The sequence below is a fragment of the Numida meleagris genome, chromosome 6 (assembly GCF_002078875.1).
Source record: "Numida meleagris isolate 19003 breed g44 Domestic line chromosome 6, NumMel1.0, whole genome shotgun sequence".
NCBI classification, from domain to species: Eukaryota; Metazoa; Chordata; class Aves; order Galliformes; family Numididae; genus Numida; species Numida meleagris.
The window spans coordinates 13,859,919-13,878,821 of record NC_034414.1 but is presented as its reverse complement, the minus strand read 5'-3'; positions in this window follow the sequence as shown (position 1 = coordinate 13,878,821).

Here is an 18,903-nt window from a genome sequence, read left to right as displayed (position 1 = left end):
GCAGAGCTGGTGTGGCCCCACTGCATATTTCAGGTCACCACCCCACTCGTGTCCCACACGATGTGGCAGCCCTCAAGGACATCATCCAGGACAAGGGAGACGCAGGGTCACTGCAGACCTCAGATGGGCAGACAATCCAGTCTCCATCTTCACCTCATGGTGCTCCCAATTTGGAGTGCTCATGTCCATTCCTGAGGCATCCACAGATAGTGGAGACCAGAGGTGAAAATTCAACGGGACAGGATAGGGTAGGAAAAATTAATCAGGTGCTTTTGAAAAAGATGCTCTTGCAGAAACTACCTAAAAAATCTCCAAAATGAAGGGGAAAAGAAAAAAAGACAAAAACAGAAAGAAAAGAAAAAGAAGCGTTTCCCTCTCTCCAACTTGTCTATGCACTTTCAAATTGCTAGGGCAACTTTTGTATAGTGACCACTTTGTGCTTTTGTCTCAGTTTTCTTTTAATTGCCATTGCCATTACAGATCAGCTTTGTTACCAAATCAACAGTATCACTCCTCTCTTGGGGCCGACTGCTCAGGTTGTGTCTGAAACTTTCTCCAAGTTTGAGATGCCTGTATCTCAAGGAGCCCTGAAACATCCCACCAGGGATCAGTGGAGTAGATCAGCCTCCCACCTCCCACCCAGGTCCCCAGTGCCCTCAGGGCAGCCCTGAGCCCAGGGATGGAGTGGTGGCAGGGTTTGATGAGCGTGGGGCCAAGCAACAAGCTGTTGCTTGTGACATGCCAGGTGGCCTGTTAGCTCTGCTGGTGGTGACACAGAGTGAGTCAGTGATCCAAGTTGGGCCCTGCACTGAGTCATAACGGAGAAGCATCTCACCCCATCCTCTGGGCACGCCTGTCTGATGCTGTCTTCCAGCAGCGCTCTTCCCCCTCCTTCCATAGTCTTGTGGGGCCTCTCGAGAGGATGGCTGATATTTGTTCATTTCTGCAAGGTGCTTTGGAGGTCCAAGAACAGGAAGATACTGAGGTTTTTTTTTAACAGCAGCAGGAGATGTCATATTCACAGCCTTTCTAAGGTACTTCTGTAGTTATGGTCCCCTGTGCTTCTCCCTGTCCTATGTCCTGTGTTGCTCAATCAGGGCTCCAATATGCAGTAAGCAAAACAGGTTGTTCCCCACTGATGCCCCAACATGTCTTGTCATCTCTTGGTTATTCTCTGGTCTCGCTGTAGCTGAGACTGACTGGAGATAGGTCTGTCTCTGGGCTTTTATTCTTGCTAGTGAGACCTGACAAGCAGAATCCCTTCTCTCATAGGCCACAGCTGTGCATGATGCTGGAAGTGTTTTGTTTCTTCCCACTTCCCCACTCGCATAGCTGAAAGAAACACTATTCTTGTGTTTTCAAGTGGTGCCTGGGAGAGGTGTGCAAGATGGTCTTAACCTGAAACCTCCTTCAGAGGGATGGGTTGCCTTAAAATAGGATCTGAAGCTGGTCTAGAAACCAATGGTACCTACTTTGGATGCAAAGCAGATATAAAGCCCCTTTGCCAGCTCCACCCTACCTTATGATCAATGACATCAAAACTCTGCCAAGACTCAAAGAACTCTGATTAGAGGCATTTCCAGTAAGAATAGACTTATCCAAGCCATCCTCTCACTCCCTGTTTTACCATGGCTCACTGCCCGTAGAAGGAATTTCTCATAAATGTGCTTGATCTTGCAAGTTTCCCTCACTTTCTGACCTCTCTTAAGGCTTCCCTCTGCCCAAGCATGGGATGCTGATGGTCAGCAGGGGTTGAAGTGGGAGGCAGAAAAGCAGAGCTGCTCACATGGGCAAGCCGTGCCTCAGTCCAAGGAAGATTACAAAACCCAGCAGCTCTCAGGTTGGCTGCTGTCCTCTGTGCTGCCAATCCCTTGTACCAGGAGATGTCCGTAAGGAAGAAACAGGTTCCTGAAATGAGAAGGACTTGGAACAGCTCTCCTCCTTTCAGTAAACATTCATTCATTTAATGGGAGGAAATGGGCATAAGGGAGCCTGAAATCTCATTCTCCTACCAAATTTCCAGGAAGATGAGCATGCTGATTCCAGCTGGACGCAGAGCCCCAGCCCACAGAGGCACCCTGTCCCTTGTTTGCTCTTGACATCATGCTCTCTTGCCCCCTTTTTCCTCTTTCATTTTTTCCGTTTCATTTGGATCATGCATTGCCTCAGGGTGACCGCCGATAATCTCTGCAGCTGGCCACCTGCCCCTGTACCAGCCCTGGGATCTGTCGTGATGGGGGACAGGGAGCAGCTCCAAAGCTCCACATGCTGCCTTTCTCCAGGGCTTTCTCAAAGCCCACGCCACCAAAAAAGGCGTTCACTTTTAGACACCTGTGTGCACCAAGTGCCCAAAATTTTGGAAAAGCAGGACACTTGTGTAACTTTTGAAAAAGTACCCATCTGCAGTGAGAAATGCCATTGAAAGCTTCACCTGAAACGTTCTTTCTAAAACATCTTAAACCTCCTTTTAATGCATTTGTTTAAAACTGCCTTTTCATTTTATTTTCTCGTATTTTCCCTCTCATAACTGGGGGCACTTTCCCTTCGCCACGTTTCTTCTCAGCACTGAGTAGTGCCCTTCTGAAGTGTAGCAGGGATGTGCTGGCATTCTGTATGATTTTATTAGGCACCAGTCCACTCCAAGGCACTGAAGAGGGCTTGAGCATGGTGATTGTCAGGAGACAGGGAGAGGCAAGGGAAGGGTAATTGAGGGTTTAGACAGCACTTAGCTCCTCCAGACACCTACTATCAAAACCAGGCGAGCGTATCGATCGTCCTTTCAATTGGTCTGCCTCTCCTGTTAGCCCTTTCCTGGGCGATGCTTGTCGTGTTGAAGAGGTATGGATTTTTAATCACACCAGAGGCTGCTGGAATTGGGAGGCTCAGGAAAATGGGAAGGTGTGATTTTTTTTAATGGGGAAAAGACAGCCTTGATGTCCCCAGGCGAGGGTACGTCTCCACGTTGTACCATCATCTTGTGGGTAGCAGCGCATCCAAGCTGGTCTGAGTCCAGCTCAGCAGCCCTGTAGCAAATCCCTGCCAGACAGTGCAGGAAGTGCTCCTCCCGCACGGCAGCGGGCGGCGCTGCGGGGCCGGCTTTGCCGAAATCCCGTCCTTCTGCATCCTTCTGCGCTGCAGGGTGAGAGGAGGGAGCCGGTCTCCTGGAAGGAGAGCCCAGGCAGGTTCGCTGCTAAGCTGTCCCAGCATCTTGGTAATGACACACAAACGAGAAGCATTTCTCCTCGAAGAGAGATGCTGTATGCAAGGTTAGGACAAACCTGTATGGGACTCAATGCAAGCAGCAAAAAGCACAGGAGGGATTTTCCAGCCCAAGATACACTGCTCGTATCATCGCTGCTTGAAATGTCCCTTTGGAGGATCTCACTAGCAGTGGCAGATGTGCCAGAGTAGCTAAGTTCTAGGGATCACTCAAGCAGATGGTGGAGGTAAAGGCATTCTCTCCTTGCCCCAGGCTTGTCAGTAAGGACTCCTGCTCCCAGCCCACCCTGAGGACCTCTGGGCTTCAAGAATTTCTGCTGATTACAAAGGGATTGCACAAGGACAGATCCAGCTGGGTGCTAGGAGCTGGATGCTGCTTGCTGAGGCTTCTGGTACCTGCTACCCAATAGCCAGAAAGTGCATGGCACCAAGCCCATTTTGGCTTTCTCTTCCATGACACCACTACCACCCTTTTTTCTAGAGACCTGCTAGAACAGCAAAGATTTGAGGACATTTAACTTTTTCTTCCCCTACCCCTAGGTCTGAGCTGAATTGGGAGCTGCAACGGGGTGTCCTCAAGGGCTGCTTTGCTTGCTTCCCCAGATGCTTGCCTTGCCCCATCACAGAGATCTTGCTGCAGCCGAATGGCAGCTGTGGCACCAGCTTCAGCAGCCTCAGAAATGAAAGGGGAAAGGAGGCAGGATCCATCCTATGGGAAGGAGATGGGCTCCTCAACATGCCTTCCAGCCTCAGAATGGTTAAGTTTTCAGAGAGCTCACAAGAAGCACACATGTAAAATACAATTAAAAGAGCAAAATGATAGCTTGTCACTGGAGGGCTTCTTCGGCTGGAAGAAGTGATTTTTGTTTGTTTGTTTTTGTGTAGATTCACGGGCTCCAAGGATGACAGGAAGTGAAAATGTGATTTGCTTGTGGATGGGGGGTTCCCAACTGCTGTCATCTCTATCCCCCCTCCTCTGTTACTCTCCATCCATCCCACAAGGCATGGTGCCCTCTGAAGCACTGCAGGGCACCAGGGGCTTGGCAGATCCTTGGCTCTGCTGAGAAGTGACATGTGGAGACAGTAGGAGAAGGGGAAATGTCACAGTGTCAGATCCCGGGACTTGAGGGTACGTCAGCTTGGCTGGGCACAGCTCACCCGAGGGGCAGCAGGGGGAGATCCAGTGTAGGAAGGGACAAATCACAGCTATGGGCCAAGAATATCAGGAGAGCACTTGGGGACAGCCAGTGTTTGGAGAGTGGGACTGATCAGGCAATTGCAACAGTGCTGTATCCTGAAGGCACCTCGCTGCTAGCTTTGCAACAGTGCTGGGACACTGCAAGTGTTCTAGCCCTGAGCTTCAGCAGGCAACAGCTCGCATCATTGGTCCCCTACATCCCCATCCCCTGCTAGCATCTCAAAGGGCAGGAGGGGCGGCTGCAGCCCTTGGGGCTTTCCTTCTGCATGCCCTTACACTGAGCATGGGGACGATGCACCTGTCCCATACCTATGTCTTTCCTGATACTGTGCACTTTTGCACCATAAACTGGTGGAAACACCCTGTTCCCTTGTAAAGCTGCACAATAAATCCCATGGGAGTGCTCCTATCGGTTTTAAGGAAATTCTGTAGCTTGCAAAAGGCACGTGCCTAGTGGTTGCTCTCATCTCAAAAAGCTGCTTTTCCCCCTCTCTCTCACTCCCAGGCAGCACAAGTCATTACCAAGCTGCTTGCTAACAGCAGCTAACTGCTTGGATGCTGCTGATCCTAAGGACATCTCCTAGAGGGTGTTTTGGACACTAAAAATCTTTTAGGTATGTTGCCTGATCCATGGCTCAGTTCATACCATGCAAGAAAAGTTTTCTCCTTCTCTAAAACCCATTGCAGTGCCCTAAACCTCCTAAAACAATAAGGATTTAAGAACAGCATATCCACTCCTCCCACAGCCCTGAGGCTTGCCTGCAGCCCTCCTATGAGTAATAAAACCAAAACTTGCTTGTGCACAGCAGCGTTCAACCTGAAAGCATCCCCTCCCCTTCTCCAGGGGCTTAAAGTGCCCCTGCCTTAACCTTTCCTGCTTAAGGATCCCCCCACATTTGGAAGCTTTAATGTCATAACCTGTTTGTCCTGTTTAAAGCACAGGGCAGGGCTGGGGAGCTGACAGATCCCAAGTAAGCTCAGCCTCCAGCTACCCTGCACCTTTATGGCTCAGCGAGGGAGAAAGAGGCGGAAAAACAGCCCTTGGAGCCTTGCATTTTTCTGTCTTATCTTTTTTTTTTTCCTTCAAAAGGTAGCAGCGTGGAGCTTTGGCTGTGTGTTGGTGTGCAGACAGGGCTCAGGAAGTGCAGCGCAGTGATTCTTTCACTAGTGAGCATCTGAAGTGTTTTCTCCCTGATCTGATCCCCTGAATGAGGGATGCTTACAGGCAGTCTCTAAGCTAAAAATGTTCCTTCCTTATTTCCAAAATCAGGTTCTCACCTCTTTTCTTAATCCACGCTGGCCACTGATGTTCCATGCAACTGCAAAGGCACTGTGCCACACTGTGCACTGGGTTCCAAAAATCCCACCCTTGCTTCACCCACCTGCTTTGTGCCCTCAGAACTTGATGAAGGAAATACACAGTGCTAGGAAACTCTTGTGCATGGGTGTGACGTGTGAAGACGTGTTTTTCTTAAAAACAGTATTTTCATCTGTTTAAGGCATTAATTGGCCAAGAATACTAGAATATAACTTGACGTTCTACATGTGCACATATATCCTGACACTCAAGGTCAGGCTGGACAGGGCTCCAAGTACCTGACTGAGCTGTAGGTGTCCGTGTTCATTGCAAGGGAGTTGGACTAGATGGCCTTTCAGGGTCCCTTCCAACTCAAACCATTTTGAGTTTATGTACTTATAGAAATCAGTGGTTTATGGTGGCAGCTCAGTGTTTTGTGCCCGGGTGCTGTAAATGCCATGCCAGGCAAAGAGACAAACGAAGCCAGGAGTGGGACCACACTGAGTTCTGGGCAGGTGTATGGGCTTCCAAGTGGCAGCACTTTGAGAGCCCGTGGCTGAGGTCAAGCACAACCTTCAGCCTACTCCCTGCCTCAGATCCAGCCCAAATCTGGGATGAATAAGACATCTGAGCCAAAAGTTATTAAAAAAACCTCTCGAAGCAGCAGCGGGCAGTTGCATGTTGCCACACCTTGCTTTCATCCCTTTGTCCCCACGTCTCCTTTTGGAAACACTGTTTCAGCCTGAGTACAGGTAGGAAAGTCCTTCTGCACACAGGCACGCCAGTGGAGAGGTGAGGCTGTGGGACAGCACCTCCTGGGCAGGCGGCGTGCAGGGTTCCGTGGCTCAACTGTTGCATGACACGTGCCTCAGAGCAGTGCCAAACACCTTCGCCTTTCGGTAGTTGCAAACAGAAAGCCGAGCTCCCTGGCCACCCGACAGGAAACATCTGCAATCAGGAGATCATAAAGCAAGCCGGCGGTTTTTTATCCCTTCTTCTTTTTTTTCTTTCTTTTTTTTTTTTATGACAAAAATAAAATGATAAGTTCACTTTGAAACTTGTTCTTGACTTTAGTGTATAAGAACTTAAAACAAACTGGTTTATGGCCCCCTTTGCGATATCTCTGCTTGCAGGTGGCAGAGGCGGGCTCAGCCTGATAAGATTACTGATAGGGAGCAAAACTGCTGCACTGAGAGAATGTGCTCATTAAGCAGGAATCTTAAGAAGTTGGGGATATTTGCCTGATGCCCTCCTCCTCCTCCTCACTGTCTTATGGAGCAGAGGGTCCAAGGTGAGAGCCAGCCTGCCCTTGCTTTGGGCTCACTCAAAATTTTGGGGCATCACGGGAAGACCAAGACTCACTGGGTTCCTTGCTGTCAGGCTGGACATCTGAGGGAAGCCCTGGTTGGTGAGGGTTCCAAAACACCTTCAGGACCAATTTGGTGAGCCAAAGCTGAGCAGTATCTCAGGCTGGATTTGGGGCTGTGGGTCTAAGGGAGCCGCCTCAGCATACCTTCAGATTTAGGGTCATCTTTGCTTATACAGACTGATACCTCGTTCTGGGGTTAGTGGATGATAAACACCTTAGTCATCATGTATAAAGATAGGGGAACAAGCTTGCAACAAGTATGGCTCTGTTCTGCCTGTATTTGAAGACCAGATGTTAAGCAACCAATATTTCTTGGCCTTTTTAGTGGTTTAGTGGTTGCGTTAGGCATGTTTCACTCCTGTCTTTTTCTTTTCAGGAGGGGATAAAACTGTCACCATGAAAGGAAATTAGTTCCTCGAACTCATTTCACCATGCTTTCTGCTTTTTGGCCAAGCATTTTTACATGCTTAGATTCAGAACTTCCTTCTTCCTTATTTATTGTTAATTAAAATAATGGTAACTGCCATTTCAAGGGGTGGAAATAAGAGGGGGGCGGGCACAAAATGACTGCCTGTCATGGATGGGTGTCCTTTCCCTCCTCACTCTGTGCCTTCCCACCTCTGATGGAGCAGGTCAGAAGCCCAGGCACACAGTTTAGGGTTGGCGTTTTGAGTCACATTTGTAAGATATAGTCCTAATGAGCTTAAATGTGGTCACAGAGGGCACAGGTTTAGGAAAATGAACATCTTTCACCACAGAGTTCTGATGCTGACAGGAGCTTATTGACTACCCAACAGAGGTGATATCACCTAGAAAGTAACACCTGGAAATTTTAAGTGGGGCTGTTATAATTTGGTTTATGTATAACTTGATTTGATTGTATTTCTTAGCTCGGCTCCAAAATGCCTTTGGGAATGTATTGAAGGATAAAGATGTATTCCCAGCTCCGTGGCTGCTCCCTTCCCATGCAGCACATCCTCTCTCCAGGGAGCTTTCTCTCACCATGCCTCATCTGTCAGATCCATTGCAATTACTTAGGGCGAAAGATAACATGCAAACACACTGTTAGTATTCAAAGCACTCTGAAATATCAGCACGCATTACCGCTATATAACAAAGCACAAAGACCACAGATTACAGCCCGTGACACCGGGCATTGCCCAACCCTGTGGCTCGCCCTAAGAAGTAATACCAGATGTAAACACAAAGGCAGTGTGATTTCTTTTGCATGTTAACTGAGCAGCCAGGGCAATCATAGACCCAGGCATGCTGGATGTACTTTGGTGGTGAGCTTCCTACTTTGCTCCCACCTCTCATGCTCAGAGATGCTTCACTCTTGCCCTCTTGGAATTCTTCCATTCTTAGGCTTCCTGCTTTCTTGGATTTCTTGCCCACACAGTCAAAACATCACCAAACTCCCTGTGCAATGCACACCACCCCCCAACCAGCAGGACGTGGCTCGTATGGAAAGGAGTGATCTTCACAGAACTCTTGCTGAGATACAGTTGTCACCTCTTTACATGCCATGCTAGAGGGTTTCATAACCAAACTGCAAGGTTATATGGCATCTCGCATATGAAGCACAACCCTGCAGAGAAAGGAAGTAAAGGTGGGAACAGAAAGCACAGGAGGTTGATGGGGAAAGGGGCTGGTGTGGCCTAGAGGGGTCAAGGAGCAGGCTGAGATGGGTAGGGGAGGGCAAGATAGGGCAGAATAGAAAGTACAAGGAGGAAAGCACAGTATGGAGCAGTTCCTTCCCTTGCTCAAGCTTCAGTCATTGCCTCTGCATACAAGGGCTGGTGGCAGAAGTGAGGTACCTCCTAGAGCAGCCCCGAGTGGCTGATAGCACTGCAGAAACAGCTTTGTTTTACCCCAGAGGACATGTTGTGCAGGCTGTAAGCACGGGAAGAGTTGGGCCCTTCCAGAAAACAAACAAAAACCCACCCCAAAGTGAAACTCTCTGACATTCCAGAAATAACAAATCTGCATCCCTCAGTATCTAAATCACAAAGCAGGAGCTCAAGCTGTAACATGCCAGCTGCTTTCTGCCCGGTGCTGCATTTTAGCCAGCTCTCCAAAGCGAACCGAAAGGCCTGGCTCCTCCTCTCGGGGAGATGAACATCCAGCAATAAAGACGCCCTAAATTACTGCGAGCAGAAGAAGTCTTGCTCAAGGCTGTGCAGTGCCTCGGCGGGGATCCATGTAAAGCAGCCAGCGTAAGAGGACGTGACACGACCTGCCGCAGGAATTGTACTGAAACTCCAAGCATGTCAGAGCAGGAGAGCATCAGGGCAGTGACTGATGAAGATTAGCCTAGATAGCGAGGAGGAATGGTATGTCAAAGAGGAGGGGGGAAGCGATATGGCTACAGGGAAGGAAAGGCAGGGTGGAGCCAGCGATCCGAGCTGGTGGCCTGCCAAGGTACATATATGTTAATTGAGCAATCCTGTTCTCTGCTCGCCTGGCAGGTAACAAAAGGTGTGCGGGGTCTGCGGGGAGGGCAGAGGAGGAATGCTGTGCTGCAGCGAGGGAAGGTTCCCTGCAGCCCCATAGGACGGGGCCCCTGCCCAGGAGGGCTGCTGCAGGTGCCTCCAGCCTGCTGGGAGCTGCCCAGCATCAAGTGAAATAAAGTAATAGGAGATACTGGTAAGCCACCAGCTGTGCACAAGAAATACTACCCCTTCAGAGGTTGAATATGTCTACTCACCGCCCCGCAAACCCAGTGCCATTGCTGAAATATCTGGCAGTGCTCTAGTGGTCCTTCACAGCGGTTTATCGAGCCACAGATTTCAAAGCTGATTATTGCCTTAGGTTCATACAAAGAGACACAGAGAAATGAAATGACCTCTCCAGGGTCAGCTGTAACAATCTTCTTGCCTAGGAAACCCATCCAGCTCCTCTCCATCTTAGCTCATCTTACCAGGCTTCCGTGCTCCTCTTCCATCTCAGACTTTCTCTGTAGGCTGGCTGCTGATGTATGGGAGTAAAGAAAAGCTGTCTGAATATCCATATAAGATAAGAAAAAGGAAAGCCTAGGCAAGGGGGAGGACTGCAAGGCACGACCTAATGACAGTCATATTTATGACCCAGCAAGCTCAGGTTCTTGATAAAAATCCAGAGGAGGACCACAAATGTCTCTGGTGTGGCTGAGTTACAGGAAAGGAGATACTTCTGGGATAAACTATACCGTGGAGATGACTTTACTGGCCATCAAAGAGACCCAAACTCCTACTTCAGGTTATTTGGTTAGGTGGAATGTGGATAGCCTTTGTTCCGCTAGCATGTCCTTGCCAAGTGCTGCTGCATGGGATGTCCGTGTGGAGCTGCATCCCACGACCGTGCCCCAGGCTGTGTGCCAAGCACAGCACAAAGCAGAAAGATACATCATAGCATCACAGATGATCATTTGTGATTGGAAGCCAGGACTGGGGTACATGGGGTGGTCTGGGACAGGTCTCACTGGTCAGTAGATTTAACTACCACAGAAGCAGGGCTGGAGCCAGCCATCAGGTTGGCAGGCACAGGGTGAATCCCTGGGACCAGTACACATCATGCCATGCCACCATCAGGGAAGAACCATGCCACCAAGAACAAATTACTCCCAAATTGCAGGGCTTTGGGTATCATCACCCTCTCCACCTTCCCAGGGATTTCTGCGGGTGTCTGCAAGATGTAATCAGCTCTTAAGAGCACTTAGCAAGTAGGAAGCACTTGTAGCTCTCCACACAAGTACCCATGGAGTAGATACACTCCCTAGCAGAGGTGTGCAGGGATCTGCTTCACTGCTGTTTGGTGTTCCTGGCTTTCAACCATGGCTTTCAAGCAGAGAGGATGCATCCAGCTCAATGTCTGCCAAAGGAGGGCTAAAATACAACACAGTGCCTGGAGATAAGGCACCTGTAGGTTTGTGCTGCTCTGTCCCTAGAAATAGTGTAAATCGCTGCTTTGCTGATGCCTGGGCTTCCACCACAGAGAGATGCATAACACTTTACAGGAGGGCTGTCCTAGACTAAGGATGTGCTGATGTGGGAGACCTCTGACCGCAGTGACACGTTTATGTGGTCCCTCCCTAGTGCTGTCACCTGCCCTGTGTGTATGTAGGTGGCCAGCACTCCTGCACCTCTGAGCTCCCAAAAATGAGGGAACAGGGAGATGGATGTAACAGTGTGAATTACACTCTGAGAATAAGTAATAGGCAACCTGTACGTTGCACGGCAGGGTACTGAGCCCAGGCTGCATGGGGCCATTTACATCTGTTTTCTCTCAGCTTGCCATGTTTGCCCTGAGCAGCACCAACCAGGGGTCACACCGGGACCCAACAGTGGTATTGCCCATTTTCATCAAAGCCCTGTGATATGGGACACCTAAGTAATGCAAAACAAGCCTTCTGCACATGCACTGCAGTTCTAGTGGTTGCCAGTGGGGTGATCCATATGCTATCACACACGGGTGCTCCGGCAAGTTCCTGGCCTTTCCGTGGGACAGTCACTCTTAGATGCAGCTGACGCTTGGCATTTGCATGGATTTGATTACGGGTCAGGGCAGATTTGAGCCTTTCTGTGAGAAGCAGCAGCGAGAACACCTCATTTGCCTTGCGCTCCTGTTCATTTCCTGGCTTTGTGCAAACTAATGTTTTGACATGCAATGAAAGACCCCCTTGGCAAAGCAAGAGTGCAGATTTGGGGAAACAATGAGTTTGTATTCACGCTGTTTCTGTGGGCTGTGCTCAGGCTTCTTGGTGCAAAGCAGTAGCCCAGGCCCACAGGCTGCCTGCCCAGCTACCAGCACTTCCACGTTCTCCTGACCCAAAAAACCAAGTGGTAGAGATGATCTGCCAGGAAATAATCACATGAATTTTCATGAGCCCTATTTTCTTTCTATTCTCGCCTATCTCCATTATTTGACCCCTGGGGAAGAGGCATAAATGAAGATCCCTCAGATATTTCTCTCGTGCTGATGGATCTGTGTTGCCATCTGAATGCAGAAGAGCACTGATGGGGTGAAATGTGCTCCGTTCCTTGAAGGCTGAAGTGAGAGCAGAGCCTCTGAGCTTTCTGTTTTGAACAGCCCTACAATGCCCAGATAAAGTGGAACAGACCCTCCCCATTGTCAGTGTGAATTATGTGATACCAGTAAAATAGAAACAGAGGAAAGACTTTGGCAAGAAACTATAAGCAGGAGAGAGGCTCATTTTCTCTTTAGAAAGCACTGACTATGAGAAATCAGGTGCACTGTTTGATCTCTGCGGCTTTTCAGTCCTGCTCTGTTTTGACACCAGCTCTGCACTTGATGCCTGAACCTCTGATATCTCCCTCACGTCTGTGAGCCCCATGTGCCCTCTAGGCAAAGACATAGAGTGGAGCAAGGTGTTGGCAGGTCCGTAACATGTATTGCTCAAGCAACGCAAGCACTGTGGGCACAGGGCCCAGTTCTTGGTGCGCAGCTCCGTGCTGGGATGTGCATATTTTGTGTCCATGTTTGAGACACCTGTTTTTGAAAACATAGCCCCAGGCCTTTATTTTATAGATGCCGTCAGTGATAAACACTACCTCCAGCCAGCCGAAGAATGCAGCCAGAAGCAAGCGTGGCCGGCTGCAAGCAGAGCAACAGCTCATGAGCTCCACACAGAGTGTGCTCTCCCAGAGATCTCCAGGTACTTTGCAAAAGGAATTCAACCCTATTATCCCAGTTATTGCAGTCTGAACTGAATAATAATTCCAGAGCAGCTATTACAGTAAATCCGCAAATACAGTGGAATTGGGTACTGTGAATGAGTAGCTTACAGTATTTGAGCTGCCATGTTTCCATTTAAAGCTCTTGAGATAGGTTCAGGTCTGGCCATTTTGGAGGGTTCAGACTCCATCATTTTCACAGAGGTTGGCTGTGGGCTTGTAACAAGCTGTTTGGCCGCATTGTTTGGCTGAAGCAAATATTGAATATCTCTGCTGGTGATTGATGGGACCACGGCAGTCCAGCATCACTCCAGCAGAATGCAGCTGAGATGAGGATGGAGAGGAACACCGTGGATGAAGGGGAAAAGTCTGCTGGGTCAGTGGGATGGTGTTTAGCCTTCCTGCTACAAAGTGGAGCCTATCATACGTAGCATGATCCCAAGTGAGAACTCATGCTACCATATGTCTGATTTTCAACGCTGGCTTGGGACAGAGGGGATGTACAAGGCTGGGAAACACTTCCAGCACTAGAGGAGCAACAAGGGACATGGGGACACCAAAGATCACATTTCCCCCATTGAGACAGCGAGGACAAGCTGTTGAGAGGGCCAGTCTAATAAGTTATGAACACACATGCTCTCTCCAGTCTGACTCTGCTTCCTGGAAGAACTTTTATTGCTTTTGAAATGCTTAAAGCTCTGTGAAGCTTTTGCCAGCTGGAATAGTCTCTCTGCACCTGTCTTTTTGTTGACACAAATCCCTTCTCTAATAGAGCTAATCACTCCGCTTTGATAAATCTACCAGGCCCCCGATATGAGCTCCCTTCCAGCCCTTGGTGCTAAACAAATAGACCATTGTCTCCACTGGGCCAGCCAGCCTGTTAATGGTTAAGCTGGGAGCGGGCGGGCTGGGGAAAGGAGGCATCACCGGCTGCAGAGGGATGGGTCTGGACGTCCCCAGAGCACTCACCAGATTCCGCACTGGCAGTGATTCCTCTGCCACCAGAGTCTGCAAAAATCACAGCTGAGGAGCAAATGAGGTTCATTCTTTTTCCAAAATCATCAGGTTCCTGGCTTGGAGACATCCTCTGAGGGAATTCTGTGAGAATCCCTGCCGCATGCTGGGAGCACAAGCATGCTCTCAGCTATGGGGAACATTTCCATAGTATTAAGGCAATAAAAGCACTGGTCTCCATTGACCCTGCTGTCTGGACACCAAGTTCCCAAGTTCTCTTCAGTGCTGAAACAGCACTCCCAAATCCTACATATTAGTAGATCCTTCAGGATGAGGAACCTGAAGCTGAAAAGTGCTCCAGAACCAGGCACCAGGACCCATGCCTCATTCCTGGAGGCAGGACAACAGCCTCCCCATTAGGATGATGTGAGTGAAGTCAGGAATTTATCTAAAAAAAAGATGTCTGCACAATGCAGCGTCCCCCATCTGATCTTTCTGGGGCTGTGCAATTCATGTGGGAACATCTAGCACCAGGGAGTGGGATGGAATGGTCATTCCTGAAAGAGGAGCGATGGGGAGGTGAGAGGGTCTTTTAGGATGTAGAGAAGGACATTAGGCAGAAAAGAAAATAGCTAAGGCTGGCTGAGGAGCAGGGCAAGAAAGTGACCTCTGATTAACACAACAGGAGCATTCCTCCCCGTGCCTTGCTGCATAGCCCTAGCTTAAGATGGGTGGTGCCACTTCGCATTTCCCTCCAGAAGGAAGCAGTGCAAGAATTGCTCTGTGCTACAAGGCTTTTAATAGCAGTTTTTACATGCTTTGTGTTGGTAAATCAGACTTTTTGGCCAATTAACCCCCTCCAGTGAGGCAAGGCTACTCAGACTTCTCCGCATCCACAAGGTGAGCAAATGCAGAGGCTCTGATGTCCTATTTCATAGCAACTGAGTAAAGTCTTCAAAATTCAGCCACACAATCCAGTTCCAAGGCAGAGCAGCAAATAGGCATCAGGTACCTGCCTTTTGCTGCTACAAGCTGCATCTGTAGAAAGATCCCTGAGCATAATACCAGCTCTCTAGAAAGCTGTCATCAGCTCCACAGTGCTCAGCTGAAACCCATAAGCCATTTGCACCAGCTAACAAATCCCTCAGCACCAGCAGATGCTTTCTTAGTGGCTTTGCTCAGGCTTGCTGTGTGCCATAGGTGAGTGCTCTCTGTGCAGCTGAGGAGACAGGCTTGTCAGCTCTGGCTGCACTGGCTGTGCTCCCAGCAGGAGAAAGCATCTAGCCTATGTCTAGGCTGGGTCTCCTCACCCGTCACCATGGCTTTCCATGGCCAGCCCCTGGTGGTGCTTCCCAGATGATTGCTGCTTGGAGATGCTGCACAGAACTGAGGTCCTTAGGGTCTAAAACTGTAAGTGAAGAAATAAAGGTGTTTTCATCTCCCCCAGAGAAGGGCATTGTAGTTAATGATAATCATAGCTACTAAAGACTTTCTGCCCCTCTCCACCTTCCCCCACTGTGACGTTCTGAAGCCCCTTTCATTATATTAAAGCCCTGAGGCCTCCTGGACAGAACAGGTGCCCATCTCCACCCAACTTTTGGAATCCAGCACTGTGGGGCCAGCTGAAGAGACAGGCACAAAGAGATCTCTGCACTTAGCCTGCGGTGGTTTCTGGAGGTGCCAGGCACTTTACACGGGTGAGCGATGCCTCTCGGAGGGGCATGGTGGCTTGAAGGAGATTGCCAAACCGGATGATTAAGGACTTGTTCATGCACAGCCTAATCCTCCTCCACCACTTGTGTGGGTGCAGGAGCCTTCCAGCTGCTCCATACCCACCCGGGGAACAGGAAGAGACTTGCACCCGAGGGACTGGGCACGCGAGGTGGGAGCCTAGCAGCTCCACACCAAGGTTTGCCCTGGGTGCATGGGGAAAAACAATAGTGGGATCACGGAGTGATGTAAAGCACAGAGTACCTGCAACTTCCGAGAGCTTTAGAAAGAATGTGCATCCTCTAGGAAGCAAGAGGGAGGAAGGCAGAGCGGATGCCGACAGGTTTGGCTTCCAGGGCTGTCTCTGCTCCAGCACCCATCAGCGCTGTCCTGTCCCCACACTGCCTCCTCTTCTGCCTCCATTGGGAAAGGCTGAGGCAGAGTGTGGCCGCCTCTTCCTGCATGCACACGTGGCATGGGTAATCCAGTTTTTTTTTTTCCCCCATTTTTTTCTCCTTCCCCAAACAATTAATGTCAACGCAGAGAGGCAGGTGCTCCTGGCGTGATGCCCTCCTTTTTGTTTACAGAACACTCCTTGAAGATTATTTGTATTGAAATCGTTTGGCTTTCCTCTCCTTCTCTTTTTCCCCCCTTTACCACCCCTCCCTCCCTCCCTGCACCATGTTAGCATTCTTCCAGCAGCTTTCATGCCCCATGGGCCACTGGGGAGCACGCATAGCTTTACCAACAAATGATCACAAACCAGCACCAAAAGGTCCTATTGCCTTGAAAATCCCCTCATTCGGTGCACCTTCCTCCCAGGGGGCTGCTGTGTGGATGCTCTGTCCTCCCTCTGAGTCATCCTTGGGGACCATAGGGCCACAGCCACAGGCTGGTGGCATTTCTGCATGAGTCACCCAGGTGAGACAGATTATAGAGCGCTTTATGGCCGTCTTCTCGCCGCTGCAAAACAGAAAGCAGCTGGAACAGGTTTGAGGCAGTGCAGGAAGGTTGCAAAAGATTGAGACAGAAGGCAAAAGTGCACTCTTTTTGAAGGGAAATAACGTTTGGCTGCGCTGAAGTCTGGAGTAAAAAATAAATACGTAGGTCGCTCTGAAGATAATGCCTCCTATTTATTTCTATGGAAACTATAACATGTGCAAAGAGCACAATAACACTGTGGTAGAGCAAATTCCCAGCTAGAAAACACTCTTTTTCAACATAGTCACCAACATTAGTTGTGCATTTTTTGGTAGCAATGAACAAGAGCCTCTGTGCTGTGTTCTTAAAAATCTGCTCTAGCAAAGGTGACCCTCTCTCACTGTCACCACTGCTGAAATGCAACACCCATCACCTCACTGTGCTGTTTGGTCTCTATAGATGTTGGATGTTAATGGGTGCCATTTTTTCTGCGTGGAGGAATTCAGTTCCACACCTTCGCTTCACCTGCACTTCCATGCTTCACCTGCACTTTCATGTCAGACGCCATTCTGTCAGACTGCCCCTCTGCTGCCATCTGTCACACGGCAACAACATGTAATGGAACATTGGTGGGAAGGTTCAACTTCTACTGCCATACCACCAACACCCACCTCTGACACTGTGGGCCAGCATCATAAAATCGGGGGCATTACTTTCAGAGCGGCCCTCATAAAAATTCTGCAAGAATTCACCCCAACCAAAATTTCCCCCCCTGTTTTGGGAGTGGCTCTGCCGCCTCCAGGTCAGTGCTGCCCACCGCCCTGCTCTCATCTGCATAGCATTGCCCCAGCAGTCCCTGCCCTAATACTGCAGAGATGGGTTCTCAGCCAGGACAGGGATGCTGGGGAAGGTGCCCTGCATGCATGTAGGGTGTGCGTTTGCATTTTTGCACACACAAGTCACAGCTGTGTGCTTGAGGAGCATCCTCCAAGCCAGCAAGATGTTGTTACAGAGCTTCACACAACCGTGCAAGCAAGTGAAGTATTCCAGCAGAGGTTTTCTTTAGAAATTAAGACAAAAAGGCAGTAAGCAGCTTGGGCTGATCCTTCCCCTGCATGTGTTGTTGTGTACATGCCTGGCTGGCTCTCCACATGTGCCCAGGGCAATGGCAGCCCCCAGCTTGTGGAGAACAAAGCAGGGCAGAAAACCCATCCCTCAAGGAACAATTGCGATCAGTGGATAGTTGTTGGCCATGTGGTTTTTCCCCCAAGAAAGGCAGCCTCACAAAGGACTTTCTAGCTCACTGTCTGGGCCCAAAGCTCCCTCACAAGAGGCTGCTGGGCTTGTTGCAACAGATCCTAGGTGTGTGAGTGATGCCCTGCCTCACGCCTTTCACAGCAAAGCGCCCGGGGCCCAGGGCAAGCAAGGGGAGAGGAGGGAGCGGTGTGCGTGTTCCAATTAATCAGAGCAGAAAGAGAAAGCCAGGATCCGCAGCGCCTGGGGCGGCACAGATCGAACAGGTTGAACCTGATGGCAGCAAAGAGAGGCAGCAGCGGGGACACTGGCTGTCTGCTGGAGTCCCCAGCATTGCCCACCACCCTGGATGCCCCTGTGCTGGGAGCTACTGGCCTGCCACCTGGGGCAGTAGACAAGCACAGAGTAACAAATCCCATGCCCAGGGGCCAGGGTCTCCCCCCAGCGCATCCTCTGCAAGTGCCAGCTGATGTTGCTTCCTTTCCTTCCCTGGTGGTGGATATTCCCTTTCCAAGGATGTCATTGGAAAGCAGGGGCATGGGGACACCTGATCTGAGGAGGGTCACTGCAATTCTCCTTTCTAGAATCAGGAAAATTCCCATTTTCAAGATTTTTTTTCAAGGTGACCTCAGTACACCGTTGCCTAAGGGCCCAGACATGACTTGAAGACTTGGCCAGAGGGAAAAGAGGAATCCCATGGGACAGAGGTTGCCAGGGGCAGGAGGACATGTTCTAGGGGACAGGGGAAAGCTGGAATCAGCAAGGCACTGGAGGAAACTCCTTTAATTAGTATGCCCAGAAGAGTAGGGAGAGCCTTCTTTTGCAGTAGGAGATCTGGGTGTAGGACAGATGGCTGCCAAGCTTTGCAATGGGATAGAGGGTCATGCCAAACAAACAAGTTATTCCATTTATATGTATATATACGTATATATGTTTTTTTTGCTTCTCCTTCTATGTGGCCTCTGCATCACAATGCAGTGAAAAACAATCTGAGCAGAGAATACATTGCTTTGAGAAGAGGAACCCTTAGCTACTCATGCCTTTGGCAAAAAATTAGTGACAGGGTAAATGAGTGTCCTTTCTGGAGCAGGGCTGAGTTCCACAGGTCTTCCCTGCTGGAGTCACCACGGATGGTCCCACTGGTGGGCTGGGGGATGAAAAGCTGTGCTGACCATGCAGCCTTTTGGCAGGTTAGCTCTGCCCATGTGTGTGCTTGCTCACCATGCAGTGAGCAACTCCACGTGGCTAATTCAGACCTGTAGGCATTACTGCAATGTAAATTATGAATAGTCATAATAGCAATTAATAA